The 26,368-nt window shown below is 48.8% G+C and overlaps 1 protein-coding gene across 3 annotated transcripts in view; it reads left to right on the plus strand.

Moving 5' to 3' along the window:
• Window positions 1-26,368, plus strand: part of IL1RAPL1 (interleukin 1 receptor accessory protein like 1) — a 2,334,001-nt gene that overhangs the window by 1,629,084 nt on the left and 678,549 nt on the right. The window lies entirely within an intron of this gene.

The raw sequence follows: 26,368 nt of genomic DNA on the forward strand, positions 1-26,368 counted from the left end.
GATAACGGTCCTTCTTAAACCCGGTAAACCTGCCTAACAGTGTGGCTCATATCGCCCCCTATCACTGATCAACTGCGATGTTAAGGTATTCTCTAAGGTGCTCGCCCTTCGTCTTTCCCCATATATGGTACACCTAATTCATAATGGCCAATCCAGATTCATCCATGGCTGCTCTCCAGCCCTTAACCTGAGGCGATTGTTTAATGTCCTGGCCCAAATTGACCCTGAGCTGCGCGCGTGGCTGCTATGCTGGATGTGCAGAAGGCCTTTGATTCTGTTTCTTGGCGCTTCCTCTGGGCAGTGCTCGAGAGGTGTAATTTCGGTTCCCACTTTGGTCTTGGATACAGCTGCTCTATGCTAAGCCTGCAGCCAGTGTATGCACTAACGGCCGCCTCTCACGACCATTTGATATTGCAGGGGGACCAGACAGGGGTGCCCTCTTTCCCCACTTATTTTTGCAATAGTTATGGAACCCCTAGCTGATTTACTGCAACACAAACACTCGCATAAGAGCATACACTGTCTCGCTCGCCGAGATTATTTCTCTCTATGCAGACAATGCATTACTATACATCACCCTGTTATGCGCGATGTCTCTTACTTCTGCTCTTTATCCGGCCTCCGGGTTAACCAAGCTAAGACTGAGCTTTTTCCCTTCACCGATTCCATTACAGCCCAAGCGGATCTCATGGGGTTCGTGTGGGCCCCTACAGAATTAAAATACCTCAGAGTTACGGTCACTAGGTGCCAAGACTCGCTCTGTGAACAAAACATTGTGACCTATCTGCAACAACTCAAGCTGAAACTGCTCTCCTGGGCTAAGCTGCCGATCACTCTTTCTGGCAAGGTGTCTCTCCTCAAGATGGTTGTATTGCCCCAAATACTGTATCGCTTCTTAAATGTTCCTCTGTGGCTCGGTGCAGCGTTGTTCACTGAGCTTAGAACCATGATAAATAGCTTCCTGTGGCATTCTGGAGCGGTAAGACTAAAGTGGTCCACTCTTGTGAGATCTCATAATCAAGGTTGCCTTGCCGCCCCTGAATTCGAGATATACTGGCTTGCGGCTCAGTCCCACTATGCGGCATACTGGTCTGTTGAGATCCCGCCGCTACCACATGTGAAAATTGAATGACTTGCTACCGGACCCAGAGAACTCCGCTATCTGGCCCTACCCCCCTCTGTGGAGGAACTCGGGTGTGTGTGTGTCCAAGCCAGCGGCTACCACTGCATTGGCTTGGGACAAAATAAGGAGGCGGACTGGAAGCCTCCACCCATTCGACAAAGACTTGCCGCTAAGGAACCTCATTCCTGGGGTTCCCAGGATGAGCAAAGCTGCAGTGGCCAAATGGGCTGCTGACGGCTACTCCACTCTTGATGATACGTACAAATAGGGTTAATTTTTTAACTGGTCTGACCTGCATAGGCATTTGAGTGGGCTCCCCTCCAGGTGGCTACAATACGCTGGGCTATGGTGTGCCTTTGCTGACGCTCAGGGGTGTTGCTAGCTCTGGAAAGGATCGGGGGCTAGGCTAATGTTGGGACTGTCGGGACTCGGGCTAGCTAGTCTTTTGGTTGTATCCCCTGAGCTTCTATCCGGGGCTACAACCAAAAGACCTGTGGCTATAGCCCCCTTAGCCACCCCCTAGCAACGCCTCTGCTGACGCTTGTGATGGGAACAACTGTACTCGCTGGTGCAGTGTCTAATTTATATAGGCAGAACTGCAAGATCAGATTAATAAACCCCTTACTATGCTCTGCAAGGCTTGGGGTAGGGACGTTGGAACCGATACTACTGAAGAAAGGTGGGAGGTGATGTGCGGACGCGCCCGGGATGTGTCCCTAAACGCAAGGTTTCGCCTGATCCAATTCAAGGTACTACACAGGTTTCATTACACTCCTGTCAAGCTTCACATCATGTCTCAGGATCATTCACCACTTTGTCCCAGATGCCACACTGACAATGCAGGTTATCTCCACATGGCCTGTGCCTGCCCCAAAATCTCTGAGTACTGGGGAGGGGTGTGCACGTTTATATCTGTGATGCTTGAACGTACTATTGATCTGAACCCCATGAATTGCTTATTCCATGAGTTCCCGTCGCTCCATGGGGGCGGCCGTAAACTGGCCAGTCTCTGTATGCTCCATGCACTACGTTGAATACTGTTGTTGTGGCTTCGACCAGCTGTACCCACTGTAGAGCAATGGCTCTATGATGTTACTTGGGCATCAGACACAGAGGAACGTTGGATCTCCATGCAACCACCCGGCAGCATGCCCCAGGACATATGGCCACCTTTTCGGACATGCCTGCAGATGCTGTCTGCTGAGAGAGGGGGAGATCCAGATTCACCTGACCCTCCATGTACCACAGACTCTTTGGTTGTGGCAGAAGCCAACCAGAGCCTTGTGAATTAATGTTATATTCAACGATAAAATACTGTAATGTAATTCACTTATGGGAAATTGTAGCTTTATGAATTCATGCCACCCTGTGTGTTGCCCTGCTTTAGTTGTCCTTGTTGCCTTGTCAAGCAATAATAAATATAGTTTTTAAAAACTTACATTAAAATACTATGAAGAGATGTAGAATACTCATACTCTAAGAATACGCATGGAAATTGCGCTTACGTCAGTCAATACTACCCACACAAAGCTCAATGGTTGAATGTATTCCACACTGTGATTATTATTCAAGCATCCTGCAAAATAAATGGGGGTACTAGTCAAACCACGAAGATACTCTGAACGCATCAGCTCTCTAAACTATAAGTTGTTACAAAAATGGATTGATCATGAGCCAATAAAAACATAGACTCCCTAGATTCTTTGCTAATACTTGTAAGGACCCAATTCTCGCTGGAACTTTTCTCTGCTAACTTCTTGAAGGTACAATCCAATCCACAGGGAGCTTCTAACCATCTTAGTGAAGCTAACAGCCAAGCAGGCAGTCCCTAATAGGCACCTCCTGTCCACTTCTAACAGGAGAAGTGCTCACATAAAACAGTTGCTCAGCTGGTGCAAGTGAATCAAGGTCACATGACCTGTGGCCCGTTCACTTACTAATCACTTCTAATCTTTTCCTGCTCTTTTGTCTGCCCAGCCACTTTCTTTTTCTTCTTAACTCTAAGAACCCAGGGCGTCCATCGACAGGCAACCTTAGCGTGTAGATAGCTGGGAAGCAATGGAACAAACTACATTATGCAAATCATTATGGAAGCATCCAACAATAGCAAAATGTTCCTTCAAGCAGAGAAGCACTTTATCAATCCCCTGACAGAACCTGTAATATAACAATCCACTTACAAATACAATCCAATCAACCCTTTCTTCACAGATGAAATAGAGACGATATGGCAAAACATAGGCAGCTTCAAACACAGCAGAGATGCCCTGCCTACACCACCCAGCTATATATAAAGAAAGACCAAATTCAGGAGAATTACTTCAGAAAACCTGACGAACACTTGTGCAGTCTTCAAACCCGTTACCTATAAAGACGATATTCTCCCCACCTTCATTGTGAAAGTCTTCATAGGACAAGCAATAAACGGGTGACAGATCCTTCCACTGCTGAAGAAACTCATCCTCTACCTTGAACACTTAGCCAGCTATTGCCCCATCACACATATTCTCTTCCTTGGCAAAGTGATCAAGAAGACGTTTGCCATCAAGTTGCCCAAAGCATGATTCAGCACAATCTCTTACAGGACTACTTATTTGGATTCCAACCATGATGCAGCACAGAGACAGCCACTACAGTCATATAATTTATCGACACTATTCTCCACATCCTGGACAAGCGGGATCCATGTTTACTCATCATACTCAACCTCTCTGCCACCCTTGATCATGAACCACTCCTCACCATGTTCACGGGCACCAAGAAGAACAATCCTGCACAGGTTTGTCTCCTATCTGTCCAGGAGAGACCCAATCAACCAGATGGACTCCAAAAGATTCCAGCACTTCCCAGTAAAGTGTAGAATTCCACAAGGCTCCACCCTATCCCCTGACATCAACCTCTACATGGTACCTGTGGGACCATGTAGAACCACCTAGGATATGTGGAACCACCTCTGTGCCAACACGGATGTCAGGATACACCAATATGCAAATGAGAAGCAGCTGAACTGCATCAACACTGCCACCTGATGGCCGTTTTATTTATCTTATTTTATTGTACTATCCATTGTACTGCACTTCCCCCCCCTCGCTTCCCCCCTCACTTTTCCCTTTCCCCTTCCCATCCACTTGCGCGATCTGAATGTCACCTGGCCTAGTAGGATCGTTGTCTGTCTTTCCTTTGTTCCCCCTCCCTTGCCTCGTCGCGCCTTGAAACACTTGTGTATAGGCGCGTTATAAATACCATATCATATCATATCATATATCAATGAAATCCATCGGATCCAGCACTGTCTGGCCCTTATCCAAGCCTGGCTACCAAATGCCACCCTGAAGCTCAACCCAACAAAAACGGAATTAATTCTCCTAGAAACCCTATTACACATACCCAGGTCCAGAACTGGTCTTATGTATTAATGGCTCAAGTGTCACCCAATGCAAAAACTCTTGGCTTTACCACTGAGTGTGATCTCTCATTCCAACACACATTGCCAAAATGTCCCATCCTGCATGGCACCAGATTACAATTTACTGCAAAGCAAGCCCTTCATTGCTCTCCCAAGTTTCAAAAGAGCTGTCAAAGGCCTGGTCATCTCTCACTTGGATGATGGTAATGCCCACTGCCTTGTCTTTCCCACCATGACATTGCTCTCCGCTTTATCCCATGTCAATTCTACCTTTAAAAGTGGAGACCCCCTTCACCTCCACCATCCTGTTCCCCACTCTCTTCCTCCACCCATACATCTACTCATTCAAAACGGGGTCCCCCTGTTCGCTCCCAGCTCTGCCCCCCCCGCTGAACTGCACCATTTGATACTCCATCTTACTTAGCTGTGTTTCCTGTCTGCTTCACCAGCCAGCCTTTTTTCACTTTGCCCTCTTCTTGTGCCTCACCTACTGTCCCCTTTAAGGTGACTCATCGTGCCCGCCTCTTCCTTTTATATGATCCGTGGTCCAGTTTGTGTGCAGTAAAGACCCACAAAGGAAGACCCATAATGGCACTTGTGTCACGCCAAAGACATACAAAGCAACACCATTCTCACAGGAGACCCACATGCCACATTGGATGCTCTGGAAGCTGGCCACCATTCTGTAGCATGCCTCATTGTAGGACTAGATTAAGACAATTCAACCATATCACACTCATCCTCAAGGAGCTGCACTGGCTACCCATTCAAGCATGCATCATGTTCAAGACAGCCTGCAATAACTACAAAGCAGTCACCACCCAAAGAACTTGCTATCTCTGGAGACCAAAACACCACCACAATCCAGAGGCTACTCAAGCTGCCTCTATCTCAAAGAACCAATACAGATAAGCGTGGTTCCCCTCCATAGTACGCATCAGGAAGGACCCAAAGGCCATAATCTTCCAAGAGCATCTCTCCAATCACTGATCTCTCCTTTCAACCATTCTTCGCCCTACCTGAGTTCCCCTTCTCCATTGATACCACTAATAATAGTTTCTACCTCTGCTACCACCACACCGTACCTGCATACCCCTTGTGTATCCCCTATGTACAGTGTGCCATTGGCTCCCAGATAGGTTTGTGGTTTATAAATCCCATACACATGAACACCGTACATGAACACATAGCAACTTGATCTCGAAATACAGAGAACATTTCTCCTGAAATAACCCATTTAGCCAAGGTGCACTTTAAAATCATTTGTTTGTCAGCACCGCCACAGACCCAGGGAACTTGCACCTAAACAAAGTGCGAAAAACGTATTCCCCAGCATGGGGTCTGGCATGGATTCACATGATCATGAATATTCCCTGTCGCCAGGGTGGGAATCCTCGGTAAAAGAAAAAAACTGTTTCACTTTCACTTAAAAACTGTATTTCTATTCTAAACCAATTACTGTCCTCTGGGTCATACTGCCCCCATCCAATGACAGTCCTCTCTCTAAGCCCCTGCTCTGGCAACCATCTTCAGATTTGTACTGCATGCTTCAGTGTTGGGAGTCCTCGAATTTGCTCTCCGAGCTATTTGTATGTTTTTTCGTGTTTTTGTATCAAAGAAGCCTGTGTGCTCTTCTCTTCATCTGCCAACACTGGGGATCCGTTGTCTGTGAAGCTCCGCACACCTCAAGAGCGAATATCATTGAAGATTCTACAAGACCTTTTGGGCCTACTTCGTGCCCTCCGACCATGATGGAGCAGAAGGAGGAGGGACAGTCTCTCTTCAGGCCCTGCACCAAATGTGGGCTACAGAATGTGTTTGTGGAGCACGTTCACCTGCAATGCCTCTACTGCCTGCACCCGGACCACAAGGAGGTAGCGTGCAAAATATGCCTCGGTTTCTCCAAGAAAACAGCGAAGGACAGGCGTAGCCGGCTGGTGGCATGGCTTAACGCCAAGGCAGGGTCATGCCTCACCCAGGACCGGCCGGTCTGAGGAGCGGTCTTCTAAGTCCTTTGTAAGCGCCTCATCCTTGGGGGCTAAAGATGAGACCAAGAGCTGCAATTCTGAGTCCACTGGGTTTGCCGCAGAAGCAGGTCCCAAAGTGGATAGGACGCGATCAGCATAACCTCCACCTCCATTGCCAGCCTACCATCAAGCTCCTCTTCAAAGAGGAAGTCATCTAAACTATGTGAGAAATCCGAGAAAGCCACGACGGAGGAAAAGAAGGCCGAACTGCCCAAGCAGGCTCAACGGGCGCAGGCTAAAACCTCCTTTGCGACTCCGTCAACGGCTGCTACTACCATGACAGCTACGGGATCTGATCCTGCGAGGGTATTTCCCACAGTTCAGAAAGTGTCCCTAACCCCAAGGCACTACACCACCGCAGTGACATTGGCAAAGTCTGCAGGCATGCCAGAAGGGGTGAAACTGGCCCAGGCCTCGGTTCAAGACCCTCAGGGGGAAAAAATGGGGAGGGTGAGGAGGCCCCGATCAGCCCTCCCAGGCCGCCGCCCAAACCATAGAGGTCTTGTCCACGGACGAACATCAGGAGTCCTTACATACAGTCCACCAGGACATTGAAGAGGAGGACGACGGTGCAGGGCCTAGTTTTCCTGTTCTGCCTTCTCAGCTGAGGGACATTTCCTTGGATATTCTGTTGACTCTACATACCTTGGTGTCAGAGATCCAGATGAGGATGCCTCAGGCTCCAGTACCTGTGGTCCCCCAGTTCCCTGATCAGCCTCCAGCAAAGAAGAGGAAGCATCACCCGACGCCCCATTTCAACCTCCTCCACCACGTAGGACCCCTTCTCCCCCAGCAGACCCAGACACGGATACGGGAACCAATATGGCTATGACCACAGATGATGACGAAGAAATTGTCGCAGTGGACAGTGAATCGTCACATTTGGATGCTCCATATAGGGTGTCCCCACCGGATGTGCTGGGATCATTCCACACCATGATCTCCAGGGCCTCCAAGCTATTCGAGCTGGTGCCCAAAGAAAACCAAGAAGGAGGGCTTCTTGTATCAAAGGCGCAAGGCCAAGAGGAAGGCGATCATAGCGGTGCCGTTTCTGGACGATATTTGGGAGGAGGGCCTGGCCATCATGAAGAACCCTTGCACAACTCCAGCCAAACCGGATAGGCTGGAGTAGAAATATAGGGTGCCAGACTCTGCACACAAGTGCCTGAGTTTGCAACAATCGCCGGATTTGGTGGTATCGGCGGCTGCAAGGAAACAGTCAGCTAAATCGACCTCATTGTCTTGGTCCCTCTGGACAACGAGTGTGTTAGGAAATACTTCGTAATTATAGGTAATTTTCCTTCCATGTGGCAACCCCTAAACTTTTTGCTGTGGTTTTTCACCTTGTTCTCGACTTGGCCAGAGAAATGCAGCCTTCTGCCGCACTCCTCTGGGCTTTCGCTCCATTCTTACGGGGAAACTGACATGCCCTTAAGACAGTCAGTACCGAGAAACGCTGTTTTCCGTAGTTTCTTTTATCATGTTGCGGCTTTCGTGCAACATGACACAAGAGGGCACTGTAAGCTAAGTTACTGCTCTCTTGGGTCTCTAGCCTTCTACAGGCCCTAGATACTCTTTTAGGATTGTAACTGATCGGTGCAAGTGATTCACGGACGGAAATGGTGGCAGCGATCGTTTCTTGTGTTTTGAGCTCCTTTTGGCGTTTTAAGCGCGTTTCTCGCGCTTAGCCCAAAATGGTGGCCTGGCTCCCAAAATGGCCAGACCACGAGGCTCCTTTGTCCTGTCCGCTGACCGTCTTGCTCCCTTCACCTTCCCCAGGTCGAGCTGACCCGGGGCCTTCCTTAATTGGGCATGTACTTTCCCGCGAAACACGGATGCTTTCGCGGGCTTCTACATGCCTGGTGTGTGCCTCCAGGATGTGGGCTGGGATGTCTGGTCCCAATACACATCCTGGGTGCCAGAGAGTCTGGGTGATGTGAATGCCTGGGACCACCGTGGTCCGTGATAGGTCCACGAATGGTGTGAGTGTTGATGAGCAGATCTCCCATTGGGTCCCCTCCGTTTTGGCGTGAAGGGAACCGTGGATAAGAGGGGGCTGAAAACACCACTACCATGTCGATCTCCTGAGTTCTCACGAACGAAGGAATACAAGTATCCTGCAACCAAGAGGCTGAACCGAGGAATCGCTGGTGACCTGCTGAAGGACTGCTCCTCTGCACTGCTGTCGCCTTGTGAAACCCTTTTGACCTTTGATCAAACCAGAAGGCCTGTACTGGTACTTCGACCCTTGGAATAGCGGGGACAGCTATTCTCAGCATCTTCACCATCTCCTGCTAGTAAGCCTTTGGAAGCGTCTCTGGGCCATGCAGCACACTGACCAGCCTACACAGGAGTCTTGCTCTGTAACCGCCGCCAGGTTGTGTAGTATTTCAAGTTCTTGTCACTCTCACACGATTCGTACACTTGGCGTTCCCAGGTCTGAAGTGAGTAGTGTACATTTGGCTCAGATACACACGGCCGCTCCGTTGCCCTGCTGTGGTAACAAACTGTGCGGGTTCCTTCGTTTGGGACGTCTTTTACTCAACTCTGCTGCTGCAGACTCAACACGACGACGAGACGTCCCCTGCTCTTCTGAACCTGCCAGCGACTGAAACTGACGCGGAGAAGCCTGGGTCTGTTTGCATCGGGGACCGGTGAGTAGCATAGCTAGGAACTGGTCGCCCTCCTGCAGGAGCCCATAGCTTTTCCCCGCTGTGTCAAAACAGCACGCCTTTCCGTACTCGCGCTCTGCTTCTGCCCACCGTGGAGGCTGCGCTTGAGTCGCGGAACACTGTTCTTCTTCATTTCCCTCGAAGAGACTCCCCTTTTGCCCGTTGGCACCAGCGTGTGCAGGTACTTTTGAGCACAAGGCTCCACTCTTCGTAGGGCTCGGACTTCCTTTTAGCTAGGTGCCTCTGAAGGCGGACTGGGTCTAAGCATTATTTCGCACTGCCTGTTTTCCTTCCCTTTTAGGTGGACTACACATTTCGTGCATCTAACGCTTGGGACTTGTTTGTATTTGTATATATATTGTATTGGTATGGTATGTGTTGGTTTACTAGAGTTGTATTGTGATTTCTCGCTACGGTCATTGTTTTAAAGGCCTTGGAATAAATGTGTATATATTTTTAATATAACACCTGTTTGGAGTAATTTGTAAGTGGCCTTGCTTTGTGTGCTCATTGTGGGCTTTCAGTCACCCTCACCCCTCTTGAGACCTAGTCTTGACCGCCGCAAACGCTATCCTGATTGGTCTGGCTTGTCCAGAGGTTACCCTGTTCCAAGTAATTAGGTTGGCCTTCTGAACTTCTGCGCCACCAGGACAGAGTTCAGAAATCCGTCTTAACAAATTGGTGTACAGCGGTGGGATACGACTGAAGGTATCCAGTGTTGCGCACAAACTAAGGCATTTCAAGTTATTCCTACCAGGACACGTAGTGAATTGTTGTAGTATAACTTTAAAAAGGCCATAGTCCTATCTAACAGTATGGAAACAAATACCTTGTTAACTTTAAATGCTTCCAAATCAGAAACATTGAAAAAGATGTGTGCGGAGAGAGGTGTTTCCTCTCAAGGCACGAAATTGGATATGATCCAAAGAATCGTGGCGTGGCAAGAAGCGCAGCTTGACGCTATAACTTATGAGGACAGTGCGGAAGGAGGTGGGGCTGCTCTCACTGGTAGAACCGACGGTTCTGCCGCTGCACTGATCCACCGCGACCACGAGGACAGGGAGGATGAGATGTCTAATGTTTCCTCTGCCAGTGCTAATGGGGAGGCTATGCTTGAATTCAAGAAGCAAGAGCTGCGGTTTAGGCAGAAGGAGCTTGAATTCAGCATAGCCAAACTAAAAATCGAACAGGCAGAAAAACAGAAAGACAGGGATCACCAGTTGGAACTGGCCAAGCTTCAGGTTGCAAATGGGTCCAAGGGTCCTGGACATGGGTCTGGGGCCTCCTCTCATCCACGGTTTCCGAAAGATCGGCTCAGTGTTTATGAGGAAAGGAATGACATTATGGACTGGCTGAATGCGTTTCAGTATGCATGCGAAGTTCAACAAGTTGACAATGCTGATAAGATTGCTTGGTTACTCGGCAGACTGCCCCATTCTGGCTGTAGTGCCATTATGGAAATGTCGAAGGCTGAGAGAGCTGATTTCGCAATGTTAAAGCAAACTCTCATTTTAAAGTTTGGGAAGACTCCGGCCCAATATTTGAAACGATTCAGAGAGTATAAGAAAAAGGAAGGTGGTACTTGGGTATCTTATGTCACCGAATCCTTGAAAAACTTAACTGGCTGGGTCGAAGGTTATAAGGTTTCTACCTTCGAAGGCAAGATAAATCTTGTCATGCTGGAACACATTTTTGCATCTTCTTCCCCGGAGCTTAAGCAGCATTTGGCCGATTCGAAGGAGATAGATCCTAAGAAGCTGGCCATTGCAGCAGACTTATGGGTGTCACATCGAGTGTCCCATAAGGACAAAACTCATCCTGGTAAGCAGGAGGAAGGGAAAAAGTCCAAAGATAAGGAGGGTGGAGAATCTGATAAATCTTCTTCTCAAAAGGGCCACAAAAAGAAAAATAAGGGTAAGACACAAGAGAACTCACAGGGTAGTGGAGGTCAGCCTCCGAAACAGAACTCTGGTTACAATAAGCCTCCCTATGTAAACAGACCCAATGGATCTTGTTTTGCTTGTGGAGCAACTGACCACGTGAAGGGGGATCCCCGGTGTAAGGTTAGACCTTTGGGGGTCCACTCCGCTAATCTGGCCTTCTCCTCCTACGAGGAAGAAGAGATTACAGGAACATCCTTCTCCTCAGACTCATTTCCCAGCGGGATAGAGGCTGAGGTAGTTTTAGTTTCCCTGGGTTCCTGGGAGCCTAAAGTCGCAGAGGCGTATGCTAGGATTCTAGATAATACCAAGCACTACTTTAAAGACAGTGTGCTGATCAATGGAGTAGATACTCCAGCTCTTAGGGATAGTGGGTGCAGTCGAACTGTAGTGGATTCTACCTTGGTAGACTCAGAGGAAGTTGCCAGAGCTACTCTGATGCCCACTAAGTTGGCTGACGGCCCACTCTGTATGTTCCCAGTAATACCTGTAAATCTTACTTTAAATGGTACAGCAGTCAGGATTCCAGTGAGCATTCAGAGAAACGTCCCGGGAAAGGTCTTGTTAGGTAATGATCTCAGAGCTTTAGGGCTCGTAGGAGACACTGCCGAAAGACCCTACACACAGTCTCAAGCACGGGCAGCATTGGCCAAGACCAATACGCCGCCCCAGCCGAAGGGGAAACCCAAGGCGAAAGGAGTAAACAAGTCAAGACGAGGGAAAGAGAATTTTCCCCCGAGCTCGCCTACCACTGCGGTGGAGGAAGTTGGTTAATCGCCCGGGCCTGACGAGGAGGTGGCGATGCCTGAAGTATTTGACCCCAACGATCATCCTGAACTAAAAGACTTGTTAGTAGAAGGTGGTCCTGATAAGGACGAATTCAGTAAAGGCCAACGTGAGTGCCCATCTCTGGAAGGCCTAAGGAGACAGGCCTGCTCCCAGCTTGAGGGTGAACCTCCTGGGACGCATAGGATTTATTGGGAAGGTGGACTCCTGTATAGTGAGCCCACAGAGTCTACAGAAGGAGACCATAGGAGGTTGGTGGTTCCCCTTGCTGTTAGGCCCTTCCTCCTGCAGTTGGCGCATGAAGTGCCCCTTGCTGGTCACCTTGGTATTAAGAGGACCAAGCAAAGGTTATCCATGCACTTCTACTGGCCCAAGATGGGGGTGCAAATAGAAAGTCACTGCAGGAGTTGTGCCTCCTGCCAGTTATCTGGTAAGGTTGGCTCGACAATCCAAGCTCCCTTGGTACCACTCCCAGTTGTGGGGGTACCATTCGAAAGGGTAGGGATCGACATCGTTGGTCCCCTTGACCCGCAAACATCCTCAGACAATAGGTTTATCCTGGTGCTGGTCGACCATGCAACCAGATATCCTGAGGCCATCCCATTGAAAACTGTAACTGCCAAGTCAGTTGCAAAAGCTTTACTTGGCATATTTACTAGGGTTGGCTTCCCTAAAGAAGTTGTGTCGGATCGTGGCAGCAACTTTATGTCGAAGTATATGCAGGCTATGTGGAAAGAATGTGGGGTCACCTACAAGTTCTCTTCGGCATACCACCCCCAGACCAATGGTCTGGTGGAACGTTTCAACAGAACGTTAAAGAGCATGATTGGGGCTCTGGAAGAGCCTCAGAGAAGAAAATGGGATCTTCTTTTACCATGCTTACTGTTCGCCTACCGAGAGGTACCACAGGAGGGTGTTGGCTTCAGCCCCTTCGAACTTCTGTTCGGTCATCCTGTACGGGGACCCTTAGCCATAGTCAAAGAGGGATGGGAGATGCCCACTCCCCCTGTTACTACCAACGTAGTTGATTATGTGCTAGGGCTCAGAAAACGGATGATACTTCTGATGGGCTTGGCTAGTGATAAATTGAAGGCAGGACAAGCGCTGGTGAAACATTGGTACGACCAGAAAGCTTCCCTCATCAACTTTATACCTGGTCAGCAAGTCCTGATCATGAAAACCATAAGGCCTCGAGCTTTACAGGACAAATGGTCAGGCCCTTACACAGTGGTGGAGCCCCTGGGTGAGGTTAACTATTTAGTGGACCTTGGAAGGCCTGCACAGGCTCCAAAAGTGTTTCACGTGAATAGGCTGAAGGCTTTCGTCCCAAGAGTCGAAATCGCAGCACTGCTACTGGCTTTAGATGTTGAGGAAGAGGAGTCTGAACCTCTCCCCGACCTGTTCCAAAGCGGTCCTTCAGATAGCTCCTTTGAGGGTGTCCGAGTGGCCCCTCACCTGACTTCTGATCAGCAGGCTGAGGTGAAAAGTTTGCTTAGGCAGTTTTACCCCCTGTTTTCACAGTCGCCTGGTTTGACACCTTGGTGCAAACATAACATAGACACAGGAGACAGTGTACCTACCAAAAGTAGGGGATACAGGATGTCAGACAAAGTACGGTCTTATATTAAGACCAAGGTCAACAAGATGTTAGACCTTGGGGTGATTGAACCCTCCAGTAGTCCTTGGTCCAGCCCTGTGGTTTTGGTTCCAAAGGCAGGCACTTCTGAATTGAGGTTCTGCGTGTACTACAGGGCTCTGAATGCTGTCACCAAGACAGATGCACACCCCTTGCCTCGAACAGATGAGCTGGTGGATACTTTGGGTGCCTCCAAGTACCTCAGCACGTTTGACCTCACTGCTGGCTATTGGCAAATAGCTTTAGCAGAACATGCCAAGGAGAAGACAGCGTTTTCTACTCCAGACGTCCTTTACCAATTCCAGGTAATGCCGTTCGGGTTGAAGAATGCACCTGCCACTTTCCAGAGGCTTGTGAATCATGTTTTGAATGGGTTGGACGAATTCTGTCTTGCATATCTGGACGATATAGCAGTTTTCAGTGCCACCTGGGAAGACCATGTGAAACACCTCGGGATTGTGCTCCAGGCTCTTCAGAAAGCACACTTGACCATAAAGGCTAGTAAATGCCTGATTGGACAAGGCTCAGTGGTTTACCTTGGACATGAAGTAGGTGGAGGGAGGATACAGCCTCTACCCAGTAAAGTACAAGCAGTACAAGATTGGCCTACCCCCACTACACAAACCCAAGTGGGAGCCTTCTTAGGACTCACGGGGTATTACCGAAACTTCATGGCAGACTATGGCCCCATAGCTGCCCCTCTGACTGCCCTCACCACTCCGAAGAAACCCAAGAGGGTAACTTGGACCAACGAGTGTGAGAAGGCCTTCAATGGCTTAAAAGACTCCTTGTGCCAGGCCCCTGTCCTCAGGGCTCCTGATTATCAAAGACCTTTTATCGTGCAGACGGACGCCTCTGACACTGGGATAGGAGCTGTACTATCACAAGTAGATGAGAAGGGTAAGGAACACCCTATTGGTTTTATTAGTCGCCAGTTTAAGGACAGAGAACTCAGATGGTCCACGGTAGAGAAAGAATGTTTCTCTGTTGTGTGGGCCCTAAGGAAGCTGAGGCCCTACCTCTATGGGACCCACTTCACTGTGCAAACTGACCATAAGCCCTTAAAGTGGCTAATGAACATGAAGGGGGAGAATCCAAAGTTGCTTAGGTGGTCCATAAGTCTACAAGGCTTCGACTTCACTATTGAGCATAGGCCAGGTGTCCAACATAGCAATGCTGATGGGTTGTCCAGAATGTTTAACCGACCTGAAGAAGAGACTCATCCAGGGGTGGATTCGTTCCCCCTGTCCATAGTCTGGGAGGGGCGAGTGTTAGGAAAGATTTCGTAATTATAGGTAATTTTCCTTCCATGTGGCAAACCCTAAACTTTTTGCTGTTGTTTTTCACCTTGTTCTCGACTTTGCCAGAGAAGTGCAGCCTTCTGCCGCACTCCTCTGGGCTTTCGCTCCATTCTTACGGGGAAACTCACATGCCCTTAAGACAGTCAGTACCGGGAAACGCTGTTTTCCGTAGTTTCTTTTATCATGTTGCGGCTTTCGTGCAACATGACACAAGAGGGCCCTGTAAGCTAAGTTACTGCTCTCTTGGGTCTCTAGCCTTCTACAGGCCCTAGATACTCTTTTAGGATTGTAACTGATCGGTGCAAGTGATTCACGGACGGGAATGGTGGCAGCGATCGTTTCTTGTGTTTTGAGCTCCTTTTGGCGTTTTAAGCGCGTTTCTCGCGCTTAGCCCAAAATGGTGGCCTGGCTCCCAAAATGGCCAGACCACGAGGCTCCTTTGTCCTATCCGCTGACCGTCTTGCTCCCTTCACCTTCCCCAGGTCGAGCCGACCCGGGGCCTTCCTTATTTGGGCATGTACTTTCCCGTGAAACACAGATGCTTTCGCGGGCTTCTACATGCCTGGTGTGTGCCTCCAGGATGTGGGCTGGGATGTCTGGTCCCACTACACATCCTGGGTGCCAGAGAGTCTGGGGTGATGTGAATGCCTGGGACCACCGTGGTCCGTGATAGGTCCACGAACGGTGTGAGTGTTGATGAGCGGATCTCCCATTAGGTCCCCTCCATTTTGGCATGAAGGGAACCGTGGATAAGAGGGGGCTGGAAACACCACTACCATGTCGATCTCCTGAGTTCTCACGAACAAAGGAATACAGGAGCCAAGTATCCTGCAACCAAGATGCTGAACCGAGGAATCGCTGGTGACCTACTGAAGGACTGCTCCTCTGCACTGCTGTCGCCTTGTGAAACCCTTTTCACCTTTGATCGAACCAGAAGGCCTGTACTGGTACTTCGACCCTTGGAATAGCGGGGACAGCTATTCTCGGCATCTTCACCATCTCCTGCTAGTAAGCCTTCAGAAGCATCTCTGGGCCATCCAGCAGACTGACCAGCCTACACAGGAGTCTTGCTCTGTAACCGCCGCCAGGTTGTGTAGTATTTCGAGTCCTTGTCACTCTCACACGATTCGTACACTTAGCGTTCCCAGGTCTGAAGTGAGTAGTGTACATTTGGCTCAGATACACACGGCCGCTCCGTTGCCCTGCTGTGGTAACAAACTGTGCGGGTTCCTTCGTTTGGGACATCTTTTACTCAACTCTGCTGCTGCAGACTCAACACGACGACGAGACGTCCCCTGCTCTTCTGAACCCTCCAGCGACTGAAACTGACACGGAGAAGCCTGGGTCTGCTTGCATCGGGGACCGGTGAGTAGCATAGCTAGGAACTGGTCGCCCTCCTGCAGGAACCCATAGCTTTTCCCTGCTGTGTCAAAACAGCACGCCTTTACGTACTCGCGCTCTGCTTCTGCCCACCGTGGAGGCTGCGCTTGAGTCGCGGAACACTGTTCTTCTTCATCTGTGCACTAAACTGAACTGCCTGATTTCCCTCGAAGAGACTCCCCTTTTGCCCATTGGCACCAGCGGGTGCAGGTACTTTTGAGCACAAGGCTCCACTCTTCGTAGGGCTCGGACTTCCTTTTAGCTAGGTGCCTCTGAAGGCGGACTGGGTCTAAGCATTATTTCGCACTGCCTATTTTCCTTCCCTTTTAGGTGGACTACACATTTCGTGCATCTAACGCTTGAGACTTGTTTGTATTTGTATATATATTGTATTGGTATGGTATGTGTTGGTTTACTAGAGTTGTATTGTGATTTCTCGCTACGGTCATTGTTTTAAAGGCCTTGGAATAAATGTGTATATATTTTTAATATAACACCTGTTTGGAGTAATTTGTAAGTGTCCTTGCTTTGTGTGCTCATTGTGGGCTTTCAGTCACCCTCACCCCTCTTGAGACCTAGTCTTGACCGCCGCGATCGCTACCCTGATTGGTCTGGCTTGTCCAGAGGTTACCCTGTTCCAAGTAATTAGGTTGGCGTTCTGAACTTCTGTGCCGCCAGGACAGAGTTCAGAAATCTGTCTTAACAGAGTGGAAAAGGATGGACGCCATGGGAAAGAAGGTGATTTACACCACTGCGTCTACTATCAAGGCGGCCAACACACTGGCAAACATGGCCAGGTATGACAGGGAAATTGGGTTCCATGTGATATTTTCGCCACAAAAATATCACGATGCAAAAATATCGCCATATTTTTGCGGCAAAAATAACACATGGACCCTGCGGCGGACACCCTTGCAACCCCTGCATCATTTTTTTATGTGCAGGGGACACCCCCGCAACCCCCGCACCTAATATTTTCGCCACCAAAAATATCGCCTATGGCCGTTCCCGACGACCATATGTACGGCGATATTTTTCCTGGCGAAAATATTACCTGATACCGGAAATTGTGGTACAAGCTGGGGCAGACAATAAGAAGATGGAGGCAATCGCTCTCTTCCAGGAAGGGGACGTGGCGTCGGATCATGCCATCACTGTGGCATTGGGCGTCACCGACATAGTGTTCTGGCAAATGGGGAACAGTGTCTGCCTTTTTCACCAAAGTTGATGAAAGTCACAAATTTTGGTCTGGAGGTCCAACCAAAGGTACTGGACATGCCCTTCGACAAAGAGACTCTTTTTGGGAAGGGCGTTGATGAGTCCCTCCAGGCCATCAAGATGGATACGGAGACGGCCCGTTCCCTGTGCACTCTACAGCAGCAACGCCCGTCTTTTTGCTCCTCCAGGGGAAAGTCGAGCAGGTCTACAAAAGGGTTCTCCACGTTGTACCGAAAGCCTTCCAGATCCTCAACGCAGGAAGCCTACAGAGGCTGTTCCCAGGCCTAGAGTAACGGGGGACAGCAACGCTGTTGCCCTTCAGGGCAGGATGCCGGTGCCGAAGCAAGCCTGAACCAAATGGGACATCGGGCCTCCACTCGTACACCCCGGTGGCAGGCCGGCTGACGAGGTTTGTCAGCGAGTGAAGAAAGATCACCACTGACAGATCAGTGCTGGACGCTCTCGCCCGAGGATACACCCTGGAGTTTCAATGCAGGTGTCTGTGGATCAGGAGCAGCACATCCCTCAGCTCCTGGAAGAGGTATGGGCCAGGCTGCGAAAAGGGCTGATAGAGCTAGTTCCCCAACGGCTCCGGAGTCTATTCCAGATACTTTCTGGTCAGAAAGGAGACCAGGGGCTGGCGGCCCATCCTAGACCTACGATCTCTGAACAAATACCTAAAGTCCCAAAAGTTCAGGATGGTCACGTTGCAACAGGTGCTCGGCCTACTGGAAAAAGGAGACTTCTTGACGTTGTTGGACTGGGAGGATGCCTACTTCGATGTCCCCATTCACAAGCATCATCAGAAGTTTCTACATTTTGTGGTGCAGGGACAGCACTACAGGTTCAAGGCCCTACCCTTCGGCTTGAAGTCGGCCCCCAGAGTGTTCACGTAATGCCTGGCCCCAGTGGCGACACATCTGCATCTACAGGGCTTACACGTATACCCGTACCTGGACGACTGGCTGATTCGCACCCGCTCTCAGGAGCTGGCCGACAGACACACAGAGACGACCGTCAGGCTGCTGATGGATCTGGAATTCTCTTGTCAACTATCTGAAGTTCTGCTTACCGCCATCACAGAACATGCTGTTCCTAGACGCCACACTCAATACGGTGTCTTGCCTAGCATCACCCTCGGAGGAGAGGCTAGCAGCCATTCCAGGAAAGGTGCAACGGCTGTCGTCGATGCAGACGGACACGGTGCAGGCCATCAAGTTGCTACTGGGCATGATATCATCCTGCATCTACCTTGTCCGGCTCTGCAGGTTACAGATGCGTCCCCTGCAGGAATTCCTGGATGCCCGCTGGATACAGGTGTCCGGAAGCTTCATGGACAAGATCTCTCTCAACGCCGAGTTCCGTTGGGCGATAGAGTGGTGGGGCGTCCGCTCCAACATCACCCAAGGCCCAGGATTTGAAAACACCCTATAACAGGAGACGGTCACCATGGACGCCTCCTTGGAGGGTTGGGGAGCGCACACTGGATGTCTGCACGCCAAAGGTCTGTGGCTGCCAGAGGAGAAGGGTTGTGATATCAACATCCTGGAGCTACGGGGCAGTATTCTGGGCCCTCAAGTCATTCCTACCGTCTCTGAAAGGCAAGGTTGTGAGGACCTTCACGGACAACACCACCACCATGTTGTACATCAGGAAGCAGGGGGGCACTCGATCCCCGGCGCTCTACAAAGAAGCGCAGGACTTGTGGCACTGGGCTGTCAGACAGGGGATGTTCCTCGCCCCTCTCCACCTGGCGAGAGTCAAGAATACCATGATAGACTCCCTCAGCAGAGAATGGAGGCAGGCCCCAGATCGACTATTTGCGACAGCAGCAAACTCCAAGTGCCTGAAGTTTGTCAGCAGATTCCACCAGCCGAGGAGCCTGGGGGACGCATTCTCCTTCCTGTGGGAAGGGCTGTTTCTGTACGTGTTTCCTCCGTTCCCTCTCCTGCTATGTGTCATCAACACACTCAGACAGTGTCCATGCAAGGTGATACTCATCGCCCCAGCGTGGCTGAGGCAGATTTGGTATCTGGACCTTCTCAGACTATCAGCGTCGCATCAGGTCAAGCTGCCAGTGGTTCCAAATGTTCTCACCAGAGAAGGAGGCGCAATCCTTCATCACAACCCAGATTCACTAAGCCTGAGGGCTTGGCTCCTGCAGCCCTAGAGTTTGGAGTATATGAGTTGCCTGTGGACTGCAGGGAGGTCCTCGCCAAGGCCACGGCGTAGTCAACCTTGAAGTGCAATGGTCACAAGTGGAAGCGTTTCGCTACATGGTGCTGGTCTCAGAAGATTATCACGCTGAGGGTCCCGGCCCTGTAGTTCCTCCCGTACTTGCTATCCTTGGCCAAGCCCGGACATGGTGCAGGCCTCTATCAAGGTAGATCTGACCTGGTGGCTATCTCCCGGTACACCAGGTCTCCAGCAAGATCTTCACTTTGGTCCCACCGACTCATCAAGGAATTTCTCAAAGGACTTTCTTCCTGGTCGGTGAAGGCTCCTGCCCCGGCGTGGGAACTCAACGTGGTTCTGACAAGGCTCATGAGGGCCCCGTTCAAACCTATGCATCAGGCCCCACTCAAGTTCCTCTCATGTAAAACAGCATTTTTTGTGGCGATCACCTCTGCCCGAAGAGTAGGTGAGATTTTTCAACAGTGGGAAGGGCCTTGCACTCGCTGGACGTTGCTCGTGCACTGAAGTTCTACATGACGCACAAAGAGTTTTCGTGAGGCCTCACAACTGTTTGTGAACTTTGGTTCTATAAACCATGGGAAGGCCTTGTCCAAGGCTTCCATTTCAAGGTGGCTCTCTGGATGTATCACGCACGGTCATCGGTTGGCGAACCGACCGCTGCCCAGACGTCCGAGAGGCCACTCCACCAGAGCAATCGCTGCAGTGACAGTGTTCCTGTCTGGTGTGCCCCTGCTGGACATCTGCAGGGCTACTACATAGAGGTCCACGTACACCTTCACAAAATTCTACTGCATCAACAGGGATTCCAGGGAGAAGTCCAGAGTCGGCCAAACAGTGCTACGCAACCTGTTTGCTTGAGGTGAGAATGTTTCGAAGGTAAGAATGAATTGCTTCTGTTGAGCTATGCCACCTCCTGTGGTTGTGTAATGGTATACTGCTATGTATTTGATATTCGTGAGCATGTGAATCCATGCCAGACCCCATGCTGGAGAAGGTTTCAGTTACATACCTGTAACTATTGTTCTTCAGCATGGGTCTGGCGTAGATTCATTCAAACCCTGCCTCTGTCCCCTCTGTGGCTCTTCTTGGTCAAACTGCCACTTTATGTGCCTACCAAATCTGAAGATGGCTGCCAGAGCGGGACTTAGGGAGAGGACTGTCATTAGATGGGGCAGTATGACCTAGAGGATAGTGATTGGTATAGAGGAGATATACAGTTTTTAAGTGAAAGTGAAACTATTTTTTCTTTTACAGAGGATTCCCAGCCTGACAACGGGGAATATTCATGAGCATGTGAATCCATTCCAGCCCCATGCTAGAGAACAATAGTTACAGGTAAGTAACTTAAAGCTTCCTCCCAATATACGATTCCCTCAGCCCTTCCACACACCCTTCACAAAATCCCCTGACGGAGGGGGCAAAGAGGAAAAATCAACACTGCAGAATGTCAAGTAGGACTTCAGTCCTTTGCCTCCTCCAGGCCGTGGTAGCCTCTGGGTTTTAGTCTAGCTAGTAGCAGGCTCTCCCTGGATTCTGTGCTCCAAGAGCTAACTCTCACCAAGTTTAAGAAAGAAAGTTAACAATGTCAGTGACCAGTCCTGTAACAATGCCCAATTCTACTCAGGTGCCACAAGTCTTCATTTTCTTCCTCCTGCAGCTGATCAGGCAATCTTTCTTTCCCTTTCTCGACACTTGAGGCATCCCACACAAGAGTTCCCTCATTGAGTTAGTTTTGGTCTCCTTGCTTGCAACATGCTCCCCCTCCTAACTCCTCAGCCAGAGTAGGACTGGCTGGTCTCGCTGGAACCTTCCTACACTATCTGTCTGCAAGGACAGCATGTGATTTCTCCACCTGCCTCGTTACAACTTCTGTCTCCTTGTTTCACCCTTCTCAAATGGTTATAATCTACTACTAGCTAATACTACCTCCTACTGATGTTGCAATCAACTTCTTGTCACTACCAACTCCTCCTGCTATGACCACCTCCTGATTAGCACTAAGACCACCTTCTGCTGTTGCCACCTCCTTCAACTTGTTAGCACCTCCTGCAATCACACACCTCACAATTCCCTTCCCGATTGCCTTCTAAAATTCTTCTGCCACTCACCAGAACCCACTCCAACAACCCACTTTTTCAGATAGGTGGCCTGCCTTTTAACTTCTGGTGTCTCTGCCTCTTTGATGGGCCTTTCAGTGAGGTTTTACACCTGCGACGTATGACTGGTATATGACTAGTTATGATATTGGCTGCTCCTGATTACTGCAGGTCTGGATATTTGGTTGACTGAGAGAGGGCCCCAAACCCATTAGGTTGTGTCTCTCTTTATGCTTTACGGATGAGATAGACCTCCTTGCTTTGGCTTTCGGTGTATAGAAAAGACAGTTTACATACCACAAAGTATGCAAATGCTTTGAAGTCGAGAAAATAAATTAGGAAACGCATCAGTGACTCACTGTGTGCTCTGGGTGAGCATGCCACCATGGTTCACTTGTGTTCTCGAGCGGGACCCTGAGGGAAAATGGATGATACACCCCTGTGCCCATCATCACAGCCCCCTGAGTCACACCCTTGATGGACCATACGATCAGACAGGAGACTTCTTCACACCTCATAATCACCCATCAACTTGACCAGAGAGGATGATTATAGTTCTGGCATCATTAAAAGCAAACTCCCAGAGGGTTACCTCAATCCATGCTTTTCAAATAAAAATGCCCCTAATATAAGAAAATTGCCAGAATGTGAAAATTGTGTATGTTCGCGATCATGGAGCCAAGGTACATCACTGACTACTACAATATCCTTGAAAAGTTCACCCCAGAAAACTTAAGAATCTTGGTGACAAAATAAAAAACAAGAAGGGAGGTCTTGCATGGATTCGTCTGGCAGAGCTTAAATGCCAGGCTAAAGACAATGCCACTAGTACGTATTTTTAGCACTTTCTGGTCATCCATTATCAGTACTAATACTAGCCTGCTGATCATCATTCCTGTACGGCCTCCTGTCCCAGACACACATATCATACTGAAATGGCTGGCTATGTTGCCTACTGCAATAATCTCTTTGAATAAAATCTTAGTGACTGGTGACTTGAATACTTGGACAGGTGATGACAACACCACTGTAGACCAAGATTTTGTGAACAAAATGGCATATCTAGGTTTCTCTAAAATTTTCCAAGTCTCGTTTTTATGTTTACTCAAAACTGTAATATGTCAGACATTTCTACCTCCTCTTTTCTGGTGAACCAATCATTTCATTTGTGGTACACTAAAGAAAGCAGAAAGGGACAGGAATATGTATTTATATTTATTTATTCATATTTATATACAGGGAAGAGCACAGATAGAATATATCAGATTAGACAGGAAGCAGCAAGCTTCTTACAATGGGGTGGGTTGAGTGACATTCGCACCAGGTTGCACAGGGGAGTAAATGGAACAATCACTAGGGACAATACATGGGTGCACATACATAGATTAAGGTCAATCGACATTAGACATTTTTAAGTGCAGGTAGGTTGTATGGCCAGCTGTGGAAGGGATGTGAAGTTCTAGACTGCAGGTAGAGAAAATGAGGGACAGAGGCATGCTGGTGGTGAGGGAGAAATGTTAGCTTGAAGGCAGATGAGAGGTAGGCTAGGAGAGTATCCCAGAGGTGAAGAGGTTTCAGTTATACAGCTATACAACCCAATCTCCACAAGACCCCACTCACCAACAGACCTGAAAGGAATATTGCTAGGGAGGCTTTTTCATACTATTGTGCTATCAAGCCTGCCATGCTGTATGTAAAACAGTACCTACAAGTCCTGTTAATATCCCGCTACTATTCTGTCACCTCTACATTAGACACTGCAACATCCTGCATCACCAAAAAGCCCAGATCTACAAACAAAGCCAAGAACAAATGGTGTACTAATAACCTTCAACTATGAAGTGAGAGGGACACAAACTTGAATGCCATTGAAACAAGCCATGTACCCTGAACATTTAATGGACATACAACCCAAAAAAAGAAAAAGAATTGCTGTAAACAAAGGATAGATACAACAGAGAATAACACTACAGGTAGTAAATACCCATGAGGAGACGTTCAAACCCATCAAGTAAAGCTCTGCAGTTAACCCCTTACAATAGCTTACTCATGGCGCTGTATTATTTAAAGCAAAGGTGGAAGACATCCAAGCTGCATCACCGGTGTTACCTACCATACCACTGACAAATAATCTGGCAATCTCTTTTTCTGATTTAGCAACTACCAAACCTCCAAACTCAATCTACTCCTTATTCCTCACAGCAGACAGAAATACCATCTACAACGTTGGTATCCTTTTGACAGTTTGGAACACGTTATTTGGCTATTTTAATTCTTGGTACAATGGCTCCAATGTGTTTGCTCGTTTTAAATATCTTGGGGCTTCAGCCTATGGTACTAAGTGGCACAGCACCACATCAACATCACAATGATGATGCCCAACAAGGTTAAACACATGTCTGAGCTCTGCTGGTGGTATTGGAGAATGGTACTGGTGAATCTGGATCTGCTATTATACCACGCTTGGAGATATATATTATTTTTATTTTTAAACAATTTTTATTTGTTTTCCAACATGTCAACCAAACAATTCAATGAACCATTGTGCATATTTACTCTCACGTATGGTCTATTGTTGCATTTTCTCCCCCACACCAGCTCACCTCCCCCTCCCCCACCTACAGCACACTTCATTCTCCCTCTGCCCACTCCTACAGACGATTCCACCGCTGCTCCGCCCCTGAAGGGCCATCTTCTCCCATGCATTCCCGGTCAGACCCGGACAGTGTCGCTACTAGCTGTTCCCAGGCGATCAACATGTCCACTTCCACCTCCCCTTCTCTACTTATTGCCTCGTCCCATACCATTGTTTCAGCGTTCGCCCATTTCTTAAGATCTTGCCACCAGGCGTGTGCCTGCGGTCTCCTACCCGCCTTCATTGCTATTCTACGTATGGCAAGTACATATGCCAGGTCTTTGAGTTTGCTCAAGTGTTTAGCCTTTCTAGGCCTGGGGAACCCCCCAAACAGGCATGCCCACGGGGAGTTTAAATCCAAGGTGATCTCTTTTCCTGCCTTGAATTGGGCCACCTCCCTCCAAAAATTTCCAATTTCGGGGCATGACCAAAAACATATGTACCATTCCTGCATTCACTTCCCCACATTTCGGACATTTCTGTATACCTGCGTTTTTAAACTTAGCTATTTTCTCAGTGGTCATATATACTCTGTGGGTGACGTATAACTGAATCTGTTGCAACCTCACGTTTCTCGATACCTTTTTATGGTATCCCTGCACTCTGACCCATAGCCCATCTTCCATTGCTTCTTCCACATCCCCTTCCCAGTCTAGTCTCGTCTGGTCACCTCTCTCCCAACCTTAGACATCAGCAACTCGTATATACGGTAGACCTCATGGCCTCCTTCTGACATGTCATAAAAGGTTTCTATGGCTGTCTCGGGATGTTCGACCAACACCGCTACTGACCATTTGTCTTTGATAAGCTTCACCAGCCTAGAATATGTGATGTACTGTCCTTCATATCTCCCACCAATGTGTCAAACTCCTTCACCTTCCCTTCTTGCCACACATCCCCCATTGTCACTATGCCCAACGGTTCCGACTGCCTTCTAATATACAGCCTCATTTTCTCATCCACTCCTTCCAGCACTACTAGCGGAATCTGAGGTGAACAGAGGGAGGGGTTTCAGTGAGGTTTTATACCTGCGCCACATCTTCCCTCCCAAGTCTAAAAATCTGCCTTCCCCCACTCGCTGTAGTTTTGTCAACCACATGCTCTCATTTAAGAAATATGGAGTGCTTTCGACTCTTAACAGTTTAGACTCTAGTGTATGGTCCTCCAATAGCCACCTTGCTACGTATTGGAGTCGACTGGCCATACAATACACTTCAAAGTTTGGCAATCTAATGCCTCCCTGTTCATAAGAGTTTTGTAACTTCCATAACGCTCTCCTATTCCTAGAGTTATGCCAGATGAACCCCCTACATATGCTTTGTAATTTCAAGAAGAATCGTTTGGGTATCATATATGGGATGTTAGCAAAATAGGGTAATAGCCTGGGTAGTACCACCATCTTTAATAATGCCACTCTACCCATCATGGTCAAAGGTAGCTTGGCCCAAAAATACCATACTGTTTTCTATTTTAGATACTGCCTTCACAGTATTTTGCCTATGTTCGTCTTCGGTATCATGATATACGTCTATGCCCAGGTATCAACATCTCAGTTTCCCACTTTATCTGTAGAACCGGCAGGTTGTGTTGCGGCACCCCTACGTATCTTCCCTGGGGGGATATGCATGATTTTTTTGGGTTGACTGTTATGCCAGACTGTCTCGCATAACGTTCCATAACCTCTAGAATATATTGTAAGTTCTCTTCCGGGTACTTCAGGTACAGTAGCATGTCGTCCACATATATCGATATCAAGGGTTGCCCTCCCTTAGTACTGATTCCTGCAGCCCCGTATTGTTGTCTTAAGTACTCTGCTAAGGGTTCCAATGCTAGGATAAACAGCATCAGGGACCACAGGCATCCCTGTCTAGTGCCTATGCATAGCTGCCACTGTTCTGAAATGCTCGCCCTGTTCTGACTAATGCTAAAGGCTCACTGTATAACAATCGGAC

This window comes from Ambystoma mexicanum, chromosome 7p (assembly GCF_040938575.1).
Source record: "Ambystoma mexicanum isolate Mex_15411 chromosome 7p, UKY_AmexF1_1, whole genome shotgun sequence".
NCBI lineage: Eukaryota > Metazoa > Chordata > Amphibia > Caudata > Ambystomatidae > Ambystoma > Ambystoma mexicanum.